Source organism: Netta rufina, assembly GCF_964035555.1.
Source record: "Netta rufina genome assembly, chromosome: 5".
Taxonomy (NCBI): domain Eukaryota; kingdom Metazoa; phylum Chordata; class Aves; order Anseriformes; family Anatidae; genus Netta; species Netta rufina.
The window spans coordinates 29,256,680-29,267,203 of record NC_140128.1 but is presented as its reverse complement, the minus strand read 5'-3'; the positions used below and the strand labels follow the sequence as shown (position 1 = coordinate 29,267,203).

The following is a 10,524-nucleotide window of genomic DNA, read 5'->3' as shown; positions in this document are numbered from 1 at the left end:
AAATAAAACGTCTGCGTACAATAAAGAGCTCTGTCTGTCTGAAGTTATTTTCAGCTGTCAATTTGCATGCCACCCCCAGGGCTGGTTCCTGCCACGAGCCTCTCCTAACCACCAGGCCTTGCTGCCAGGCCTGCTCTCTGGGACCTAAGCACAAGTGGTTGTTTAGGACGGTCTGATGGGGAACCCTGCGCTGGGAGGGTTCCCCTGTGCCAGCCGGGACCTCATCCTCCCCTTGGTGTTGGAGAAAGCTGGAGAGCTGGCATCCCCTGTCCCTTGGCAGAGGTATGAGGCCTGAAGGTGGCTGCCCAGAGGATGGCTGGTGTGGGCCAGCACCAGCATCCCTGTGTCCCCCTGGTCCTGGTCCACCTTTCTGCCTGGCCACCACCTTGTTTGGGTTATCTGGGGACCACAGGAACAGCAGGGAGGGTTGGGGAAATACAGGGCTGAGGCTGAGCCCCATGAAATGGTCTGTGCTGCTGCCTCCTACTCATTCACCCCATCTGGCAGCAACTGCATCCTCCTCCAGCTGCCCTGGTCTGCATTTCCAACTATGGACTGCAAGTAGCCAGACCAGAATAGGTAACTGCTCCTCCAGGTCTCCAGATCCCTTCTGTCCTAACACCTTGGAGCCAGGGGCTGCCCTGTGCATCCATAATGAGAAGGTACCAGCTGATTTTCAGGGACTCAGACGTCTCCCAGCTTCTCTCTGGAGGATGGAATAACCCACCCCTGGGCAGAAAGACCCTGCTCCATGCAGCTGCATCAGGGGTTGTTACCTTACAGCACCTGGGTTTTGTGGCTCTCCAAGGAGTGAAAAGCCATGCCAGAAGGTAAAGCTGCTGGAGACACACATCTGCCCATAACTGCTGTGGTAGCAGCTTGCAAGAATGGGGAAAATTGCAAGGGGAGACAAACCCATGTGCAAACACTGCTGTGTGTCTTGTGTAAGCTACAAAGCTACTCTCCTGTTACACGGCCATGGAAACCAGCCCCCAGTCATCTTCTGCCAAAGTCAAATAGCAACTTTGGAGGCAGTGTGTATTTTTTGCCTTAAAATGACTTGCTGTCTCACAAGTTACTATTTGACTTTTTTTAAAAAAAAAAAAAAAAAAAAAGGGTGGTTTCTGCAAGCGCAAACCAAAGCACATAGCTTCAAATGGTTACCAGGACTAACACTGCCTATGTAATTACATTGCCTATATTTAATCTTACTGAAGTGTTTGGCAGATCCCTTGAATTTACAATATGCAGTCAATATCTTCTGCTCTGAGGTTCAACTACTGTGTGTGTCCCTTCCTTTGCTTGAAATGCACAAAGTCAAGTCAATATACTTGGAGGGTAGGGTGCAGGAGCGACCGCAGCTCCATGAGTGTGTGCCTACATCTATATATACACCGTGGAGATCTCACAAGGATGTGTGTGTGCATGTTACATGCAAGACAGCTGCTCTGCTTGTATTTGTTTTGGAAAGGGTTTGCTCTGGTTTCATTGTGGCTTCCTTTAAACAATCTGAAAATCCCCCCCTGGGTTCAGAAGAATAAATATGCATGGCTTGTAATTCTGTTGCAGCTCTCGCTCCCAGCTGATAGGGTGACGTGGAGTTTGGAGGCTCGCAGATTGGCTTTTTGATTTGGCTTCTTGCTGCAGTTGTGCAAACCTCGCCGTCTCCCAGAAATCAGGCTCAGCGCTCCGCCGCGCACCGCGATGCTGGGAAGCCTGGGCACAGCCCCGGCGCTGTGAGAGCGGGGAAGCCCAAGCAGATTCAGTTGCAATCTGGGGTACAACCCATTTTCCTCCCACCCCCCCCAGGACCATCTCCATCCTCCTCCCACCTTCGCCAGCTCTCCCTTCCCTCCCCAAACTAGCCGGCGCGGAGCTGAAGATCGAGGCTGGTGGATTTATCAACATTTTACGCGTGTCCCCCCCACCTCCACCCCCTTTTCCAGATGCACCTCCCCGCTCACCCTGACAGCTGCAAAAGAGAGCACAGGTTTCGTAGCGAGCACGGCAAGTTGGACTGACATGCAGAGGAGAAGCCCCCGCACGGCGCCGGTGACTGCCCCCGGGATGCAGTGAGCTCCGTTAGGAACCGGAAGGATTTAGAGCCAGCGGAGCCCCCCCACTCTCCAAATAGAATAATAATAATAAAAATAAAGTCAGGAAAGCAGCCAGAAGGGGTAAGTACGAGGGTGCTACCCCCCTGCTCCGTAGGGAAGGCGAGGCTGCCGCTTGGGTGTCCTGCCACCGAGTGCCTGCTCACGCCTCGCATGCGGATGGTAGGGGGGGCTCCGGGGAAGGGGGGAGGGGGGTCCCCATATTTTGGTTTTCTGGGCTCAGCCGTGTCCCCGCGGCGGCTCTGCGTGCGTGTGTATGTGTGAGTGTGTGTGTGTGCGTGAGTGTGTTGCGGGGGCAGCGCTTTGCGTACGGCGCCCAGCCGCCGCTGCAGCCTGCGCGCCGGGGAGGGGGCGCGGGGCCGGGGCCTGGCGGCGCTGGGGGGGCTCCACCGGGGGTATAACGGGGGGACTCCCATCCCGGGAGCCCTCCCTTTGCTGGGGGGGTGCCCCGGCCCGGCCCGGAGCTGCGCGGCCCGCAGGGATGCCGTGGAGGGGGGGGGTGCCTGGGGAAGCTCCTCTCATGCAGTGCTATAAATTTATTTTCTCATTATTATCTTTTTCATTTTTTTTTCATTTTTTCATTTTTCCCCTTTAATTTTTTTATTGCTATTATTATTATTATTATCCTCCCCCTCCCCACAACGGGGGGGCTGAGCCATCTCTTGCTGGGGGCCCCAAGGCCGCCGTCCCGGGCAGCTGTCGCGCTCTGTCCGCCGGTGCCGGGTTGTTTACCCCCGGTGTCAAATATAGCTGGCTGCTGCGCCCGGCTGCCCTAAATAGGGCACGGGGCTGCCTGCGGGGCCCCGCAGCCCCCGGCCGCGAGAGGGGGAGAGAAATTACACACACACGCACACACACGCACGCTGGCCTAAATGTTGGGTGATTTCTTGCTCTTCCTCCTGCCCAGCCTCTTGTCAGGGCTTTTTTTTTTTTTCACCTGTGTCTAAAGTATCGCCCTGGGCTGGAGATGAAACCACTGACAGTGTTTTCTTTTTTTAAAAAAAATTATTATAATTTGAATTATTCTAAAACGTGAGAATATGGGCATTTCCCCCCCCTCTCCCCCAAGTGGAAATGTGGAGTAATAGTTGGCTTCCTGGCTCCGTGGTTTATTCCTGGGCTTGTCTGGGGGATTTCACCCAGAAAATATGTTTCAGATCTAAGGTGAGATGCTGGAGGAACTGCATGTGCCATACGCACATCCTCCCGTCCGTGTGCATATATGCATGTTTCTTTAATCCCTCACATCTCATAGAGCAAAAGGGTGATTTTCTTTAGCAGTTTTTTTATCTCTGGAGAGGACAGTGCTGGAAGACTTAGGTAACAGTCGGCGGCACCTTCCCAGCCAAGAGCACTCATCCCGTGCTCTCTGGGGGCACGGCGGGAGGCCTGCCAGAGCACAGCTGGCCTTGGGGGACTGCTGAGACACGGAGGCCTTGGAGATGCTCTGGAGGTTTGGTGCAGTGGGGAGAGCATTGCTCCTAGGCGGCACAAACATTTCTAGGGAGTTCCCAGTCCTGCTCCATCCACTGCTGTTGCAGGCATTTGTTTGCCCTGGCAATGGTTTTGCTAAGAAAGTAATTCGCATTTGATGCTTGCAGTCAGGCCTCTGTGGTCAACTGGAACGAGACTTGTTTCCTGAGCAGGAGTAGTAATGTTAGGAAGGAGCACGTCCAGCTGCTGCCAAGGGCCAGCTGGGGAAGAGCAGGAGCAGCACAGGAACCCTCGGTTCTGCTGCTAGCTTGCAATGTGATGGGGGTATGTTGGTCACCCTCCTGTTGTAAATAAAAGGGGTTAACACCAGCCAGGGTGGGGAAGAAGAGGAATTAATGTGAACAGGTAGTAGGTGCAGTAGAGCAACCTGTTTGTTTTCTTTTTTTTTTTTTTTTTTTGTTTTTTTTTTTTTTGTTTTTTTTTTTGTTTTTTTTCCCCCAAGCCAAGTATGAATCCTATTCTAGGAAGTCGGTGGTTCAAGCATTGCCCAGATGCAGAAGGTATAGCAGTAATCCCCCTGCCAAGGTCCTGTGTGAGGGCAGTGGAAATGCAGGTGGGCTCCCAGCCTCCATAGCAAGACTCTGGTGTGCTGGTGGGCACGTGGGTTCACGTCTCATTTGCACAAAGCAGCTAATGATGTTTTCCAGCCCTTTATGGGGATTTAGTGAGGACAAGCTTGCCCCAGCCAGTGTATGATGGGGTGCATGGGGGCCTGGGCTGACCTGCTGCCACGTGTGCCTGGTCCCACATCGTTTCAGAGGGTCCTTCCTGCCACAGGCATCCTCCATCCCCAGGGAAGGGAAGAGCCATAACTGAGTGTGTCAGCAGTTTTTATCAGAAAGCAAGTTAAGATGTATTTCCTCCACCAATATTTTTTAAAGTGAAGTGCTACACAGATAAATGGTCTGTCTGTCAGGGTTTTGTTTGCTTGTTGTAAACAAACAGCATCGGTCTCCTCCCCTAAGCTTCCCCAATGACCAAACAGCGTTGACAAATAGTTCCTTGTTCTTTGTTGTTGTGTTTCAGATGCCTTTCATGTGCTTCAACAGTTAAAAAGATGGCTTTGATTGTCTGCCAGGTATTTTTTATTTTAATCAGGCAGTAATATCTAATTCTGTATTTAAAAAAAATGAAGGAAATTAGATTATGCAGACAAGAAAAAATCTCCGTAATATGGAAAATGAATCTCTGTAGCCAGGAAATTGATAGTTGTGATGCTCTGTCTACCATTACCCACTGTGTTTAGGTATTGTGGCACAGATTAATACTATTGTTGATTTAATGTTTAGATAACAGCAACTCCTAAAGGCATCAGCCCAGCTGGGGGCCCATGTTTCTAAGTGCCGTACAAATGTCTAATAAATGACAGTCTCTGTCCTGAAGAGTTTTGTGCGCTGTGAGACACGTGAGATCATAAGCTCCTCTTGGGGCACATCTAAAGCACTTTCTGCACAGCTGAGCTCGTGGCCTGGTGTTTGCTGATTTCAGTGACGTGGGGTTTGGGGCAGTAAGCGAGCTTGCTGTCCCTGCTTAGCTCCAGAATGAAATCTGGGACCCACCCCAAGGCTTGGTGTCCTGCAGCATGAAAGGCCCATCGGGCCACTGGGGGAGTAACATGGTGAAGGCAGTAGCTGGCTTGCCTCCTTTCCTTCTGCTTTCCCTCCCTGGATGTTTTAAACCATAGACTCTGGGTGATGGCCATCACAGATGTATGTGCACAAAGGCCTCCTGCTCTCAGGATTTTGCAGGAGTAACAAGGCATCAAGCAGCAGTGATGTGTCAGGCCAGTCTGAAGGTACCACCACCCCCGTCTTGCCAGTGTTGCAGTGAGGAGAAGCAGGTGTTGTTCCTCCAATATGGTGTCACAGGGTAATTAGTTCAGCCCATAAGACACATTTATAAACAGGTGACCAGCAGGCCCCCATGCTCCTTCAACTCTCGGTTTTCTGGTAATTCTGTCTTTAAATCCGCTTGCTGGAGCCTTTGATCACACAGCTGAGCTGTCACTGATGTCTCTGACAGTTGACATCATGGAAGCGAGGGGAGCTTAGGGCTCTTAACATTTCTTTTATGATGATAGCTTGTTTTCTAACGAAACATTCCAATGAGGATTTTCCATCAGAATAAAACGGAGCTTTTCCAGAGCACTCAGATTTAGGAAGAAGCTTCTGTTTCCATTCAGCATTTCCATTCACTAGCAGATTATTTCAAGGCTGCAAAGCTGGGCTTGCTCTATTTGCTTCTTTAGCATACTCTGCTGTCTTTTTACCTAAGCCTCCTAACTCAGGACAACAGCAGAGACAGCCAGGTCAAGAGCAATCAGAAATACTAAATATCCTTTGCTGCTGGGCATGTTTTGCATCCAGGGAGGTGTCAAAGAGCTTTAGAAACTGTAGACATACGAGACTGCATTGCCACTGCTTTCATCATCTCCCACTCCTGGACTGGTACTTGGAGGCTGTCTCAAAGCAAACAGCAGCAGTATCCAGCAGCAAAGCAGGGCACGGTTTTAATCAAGAGAAATGTGGCATTGCAGGATGTACGTGTGAGAGGGGACTTAGTAGATCTGACTGGTGAGGTTGCGTGGAAGGTGACATGTCTGGGAGTGAATATGGGGCCTCCAGTGCCAGTGATGCAGGGTGCCAGGGTGTTGGTGTGCTGGTGAAAGCTGCTTTCCTTCCCTGGGCCACAGCAGGGGCAAAACCAAGGTTGGCACATGTTGACACCTCACCCTGCGGCTGGGCTGCCATGCTGGCTGAATGTGCCCTAGTTCCCCCTGATGCAAGTAGTGGTAGGAGGGAGCCTGTCACCAGGGTCTAGGCAGGCTGTGAAACCCACCCCAGGGCTCCTGGTGCCCCATCCCACAACTCCCTGTGCCCAAAGAGGGGAGGGCAGTGCTGCCTCTGCCTTGTGCTGCTGCCCTCTCAGCTGCTGACGGATGGGGGCTCACAGTAGGGCTCTGCAAAGAAGCTGTTGTCTTGCCCTCCCTGCTGTGGGCAGTCAGGAATATTTACTGTGGGGACACTATGGCCTGGATGTCTTGGTTTTCCACCCTGAGGTGTCCGTTCCTTGGTGAGAAGTAATATTTTGATGTAGAGTTGAAAGTTCACCTTAATCATCTTCAGTGCTTTTGACTGGGCTGATGCAGTGACCCTCAGACACGCACTTTGGTTGGAAAAACTGCAGATGGAGAAGTTTCTGCCTTTGTGTAGTGGGACAAGTTGATAAATTGTCCAGCAGATGTTGCAGGATTCACAGCTGCAAGAGGCAAACCTGCCCCTGCCCATCCAGCTAATGCCCCTGCCATGCTTGTCATTTTTATTTGGGTTTCTACAGCCTTCCCACCCTGACTGCTTCTTTCTGCTCCTATTCCACCCCCTGCAGGCTACTGGAACAGCAAAATGTGTGGCCAGGTGTTGGATTCAGTCTGCTTTACATCCAGATCAGTTCCTGGTCCTTACTGGTGGCATAGCCATGCAAACGGTTGTGCCAACAAAAAAGCAAGAGGTAGCGCAGAGTGGGAGCAAATGACCGGAGGTGAAAAATGCTCTGCTTGGCTTAAGAAGCCCTGCTTCCACCTGTAAAGCCTCTGCCTGAATTGCCTGAAGCAGTTAAGGCTTGGAGTTGGTTCAGCCTTGAAGTCTGCTCTTGATGAGATGGATAGTCCTGAATGCAAATTAGTCGCAAAGAAGCTAAGAGCGATGGGGTCTGCAAATGCTTCATATGCTATTAAGAAACACAAATATCAGCAGGGAAAAAAAAAAAAGACAAAATAATTTTTTATATAAAATCTTCCCCAAAACAGGTACAGGGGTTGATCCTAGTTGAAAAATCCAATCAAACACAGAGAGCCCAGGCCAAGCTATTTCTCAGATGCAGCATGCCAAATGGACCTAGGTTCTCATTTTACTCTCATTTTGAAGAACTTCCCCTCTGCTCCCAATTCCTTCAAGTCCCTTGAAAGCCTTGCACCAGCACTCAGCGTTTCATCAACAACAATCTCACCATACTGAAGCCTCCAGACCTCATTCGCAGGCCGTGCAAATGGGAGTGGTGCCAACTGTTTTATTAGGTTTGCACCCCCAAAAACCACTAACAGAGAAAGACCGGACTCCTTGTCCTTGTGGAGCAGCAGTGGGCTGTTTGTGCTGCTGCCCTGTGCTTGCTGAGTGCTGAGTGTGCTGTGATTAATTAGCCAGTATGCTACGGCTGTGAGAGCCCTGGGGGAGCTGCCTGCCTCGGGGCTAATTGGGTGCCCCTGTGTGAGGACCTGAGTGCCAGAGTGAGATGGAGGCCTTGGAGGTAAAAGGCAAGCTGGATCTCTCGGTGTGGGCTTTTATTTTGTGAAGAATCCTGATGAGGGATAATGACATGCTGCTGCTTTTGTTTTGGCAGCCCCCAGACAGTAGCGAGCCTTTCAAAACTTGGGTGATACGAGATAAGCATAGAGGATGCTGCTGGAGTTAGATGTGATGGAGAAATCTCCTGTCTGAGCATCCTGGAGATGGGTGCACTAGAAGATGCCCTCACTTTAATTACCACCTGCTCTGACTCTTTATGCATCGTCTTTCCCTTCAATTTCAACCTTACAGAGTAGTTTCAGGTTCACTTCTTCTAGTAAATGTTTCCTTTTCCCTAACTTAAATAATCCATCTCCCCAAACCTGACCTGACAGATGTTTCCCCTGCAGTGACCCTGTGCACGCAGCACACTTCATGAAACCCTGGCTTCCATGGGGAAATGCAGCACCAGCAGTGACCCTGCTGGTGTCCCAGCTAAAAATAAAGCCTGTCCCTCCTGGCAGTGTTGGGGTTTGCTTTCAAGTAGGTAGGCAGTTTTGCCCATTGGCTGCACGGTGCTCTTGTGCCAGGCAGAAGGCACAGCTTAACCTTCAGAGCACAGCGGAGCTGCCTTCCCTCTGGGGAATCGCACCAGGAGACTGAAGGTGAGAAGATGCTCAGCTGCACTGGGTGTGCCTCTGTCACTCCCACAAGACTGCCAGCTTGCTTGTTGCTTGCCTAGACCCATCTCCATGCTGCCTTATGCACCTCAGTGAGTCATGGCCACCCCTCCTTCCCTCAGCTCTGGCCCTCTGCTTTTCCTTCCCAAATTCATGGATTTCTTCATGATGCTCCAGTAATTGTCCCAGCTCCCCGCATCGCACAACAACTCTATGCCTTCCAGCTTCCCAGTCTCCTGACAGCAGCGCTCAGACGTTCAGCCCTGCATTTATCCCATGCATGTGATTTTCTGCCCGTCTCAGGCCCACTTGGGCTTGGCTGCTGGGCTGAGGAGAGTGGCTGGCCTGGTCAGGATGCAGATGCTCAGTTAGGAAGGGCCTTTCCTGCTTTCACTGCCCGTGCACATCAGTGGATTTTATAAAAAGCAGTAAGCAACTAGATGGAGTATGTTCTGGACCAAGAGGATGGATGCATCCTGGCTGGTGAACCTATGCATGTTTTGAGTATTTACATGCATATGTTTTGCTTTGAGCCTTCCGGTACTTGTCTTAATTTATTTCTTGAGTTCCACAGATGGCACAAATGCACAGCATGGAATTTAAAAAGTTTCCAGTACTCACTACGTAAAATAACCCTGAGGCTGGGAGCTTTCTGTTGGCGTTACCCTCTGGCTTCTGTTGGCCTGGTTGACCAGCTCCAGCCCTCTGGCCATGGCTGATATCCCAGGAGAGGCCAGGGATGGGCAGGGGTGTAATAAAAGGGCTGAGAAACATGCTTGGTCATGCAGGACTCTGGGAACTTCACCTACATGCTGTTGTAAAGAGAATCTGGATTAGCTCTTGCTTGGCTGGGAGCTGGGTGTGGGGATGGCCAGAGGAGAGGGCATGGAGATATTTGTGTGCAAGCCTGGACAGCAGAGGACAAGGAGAATAGGCAGAGGAAGGGTTACTAAAGAGAGAAGGGTTGTTGGGACACAGGGCTCCAATTCATTGGAAACCCATTTTTATTCATTTGTCCGCTCATTGAGCTCCCACAGCAAAATAGATTCGTTTCAAGGCTTTGCTTGTCTTTAAGAGTGACTGTCCTTTTTGTCAAAGTCCCTTTGTGCTCGCTCGTCTATCTGTTCGTGTCCCTAACAAGCAGTGAGGCTCTGCCCTGGGGACCCTCTGCCCCTTCCTCCGCTCCTTACCCACTGGCGCTTGGGGACGTTGGCTCCTGAGCGAAACAGCCTTCCTGTCACCTGTGATGGTTTTCCTAGATGACAAGAGTGACTGTTACCAGTGACTGCAGGGAGATTTTGGGGGCACTGCCATGGAAGTTTGGCTGGGCAGGAGAGGCTTTCTGGGCTGGGGGAGCAGGGGATGGGCTGAGTGTGGAGCAAGGCTGTGAATGCAGGCTGATTGCTGCCTTAGCTCAAGTCAGTCCTCTGCTGATACTCCTGGTAAGCGAGGGACCCTGCCATTTTCTTGCCTTAGCCTTGTCTTAGGAGAGATTTGGACTTCAAAGCAAGTGGAGCACATCTCTGTTCTAATCTTCTCTTTGCAGAAATGGAGGGAAAGGTAATTTCTGTAGCGCCTGAAGCGGGCCCTGAGCTCCTCTGTAAAGCTGTGGGAGATGTGGGACTGCTAGCATCAATAACAAAGGCTGTGCTCCTCGGTGGCAAAATTTAGGCTGTCCTCACTCTTTGCCTCAGTGACTTAAATAGACCATACAGCGGGTGGCTGCATGGGGATAAGCATGTTACCCAAGCACCAGCATTAAGCCTGTCATTGTACCTCCAGGATGAGGCACTTCAGGAAGCCAATCCAAGGTGATGCTGGATGTTTGCTGGGATCTGGGGTTGTGGAAGGAGGTTTTTCTCCTTCCCGTCTGTTGTTTCAGTGCCTTTGGCTGACGTGGTCACCTCCCATGACTCAGCTTCTCCTATTGGCAGGACTAGTTTTAGCAAACCTGGG

General features: G+C 51.1%; 1 protein-coding gene across 4 annotated transcripts in view; it reads left to right on the top strand.

Moving 5' to 3' along the window:
• Positions 1–1,908: 1,908 nt before the first annotated feature.
• Positions 1,909–10,524, top strand: part of SLC8A3 (solute carrier family 8 member A3) — a 96,812-nt gene continuing 88,196 nt past the window's right edge. For all 4 annotated transcript variants that reach the window (XM_084286902.1, XM_084286900.1, XM_084286901.1 and 1 more), the window contains exon 1: positions 1,909–2,177. The gene's annotated coding sequence lies outside the window, so the exon portion shown is untranslated. The remainder of the gene's footprint in view (positions 2,178–10,524) is intronic.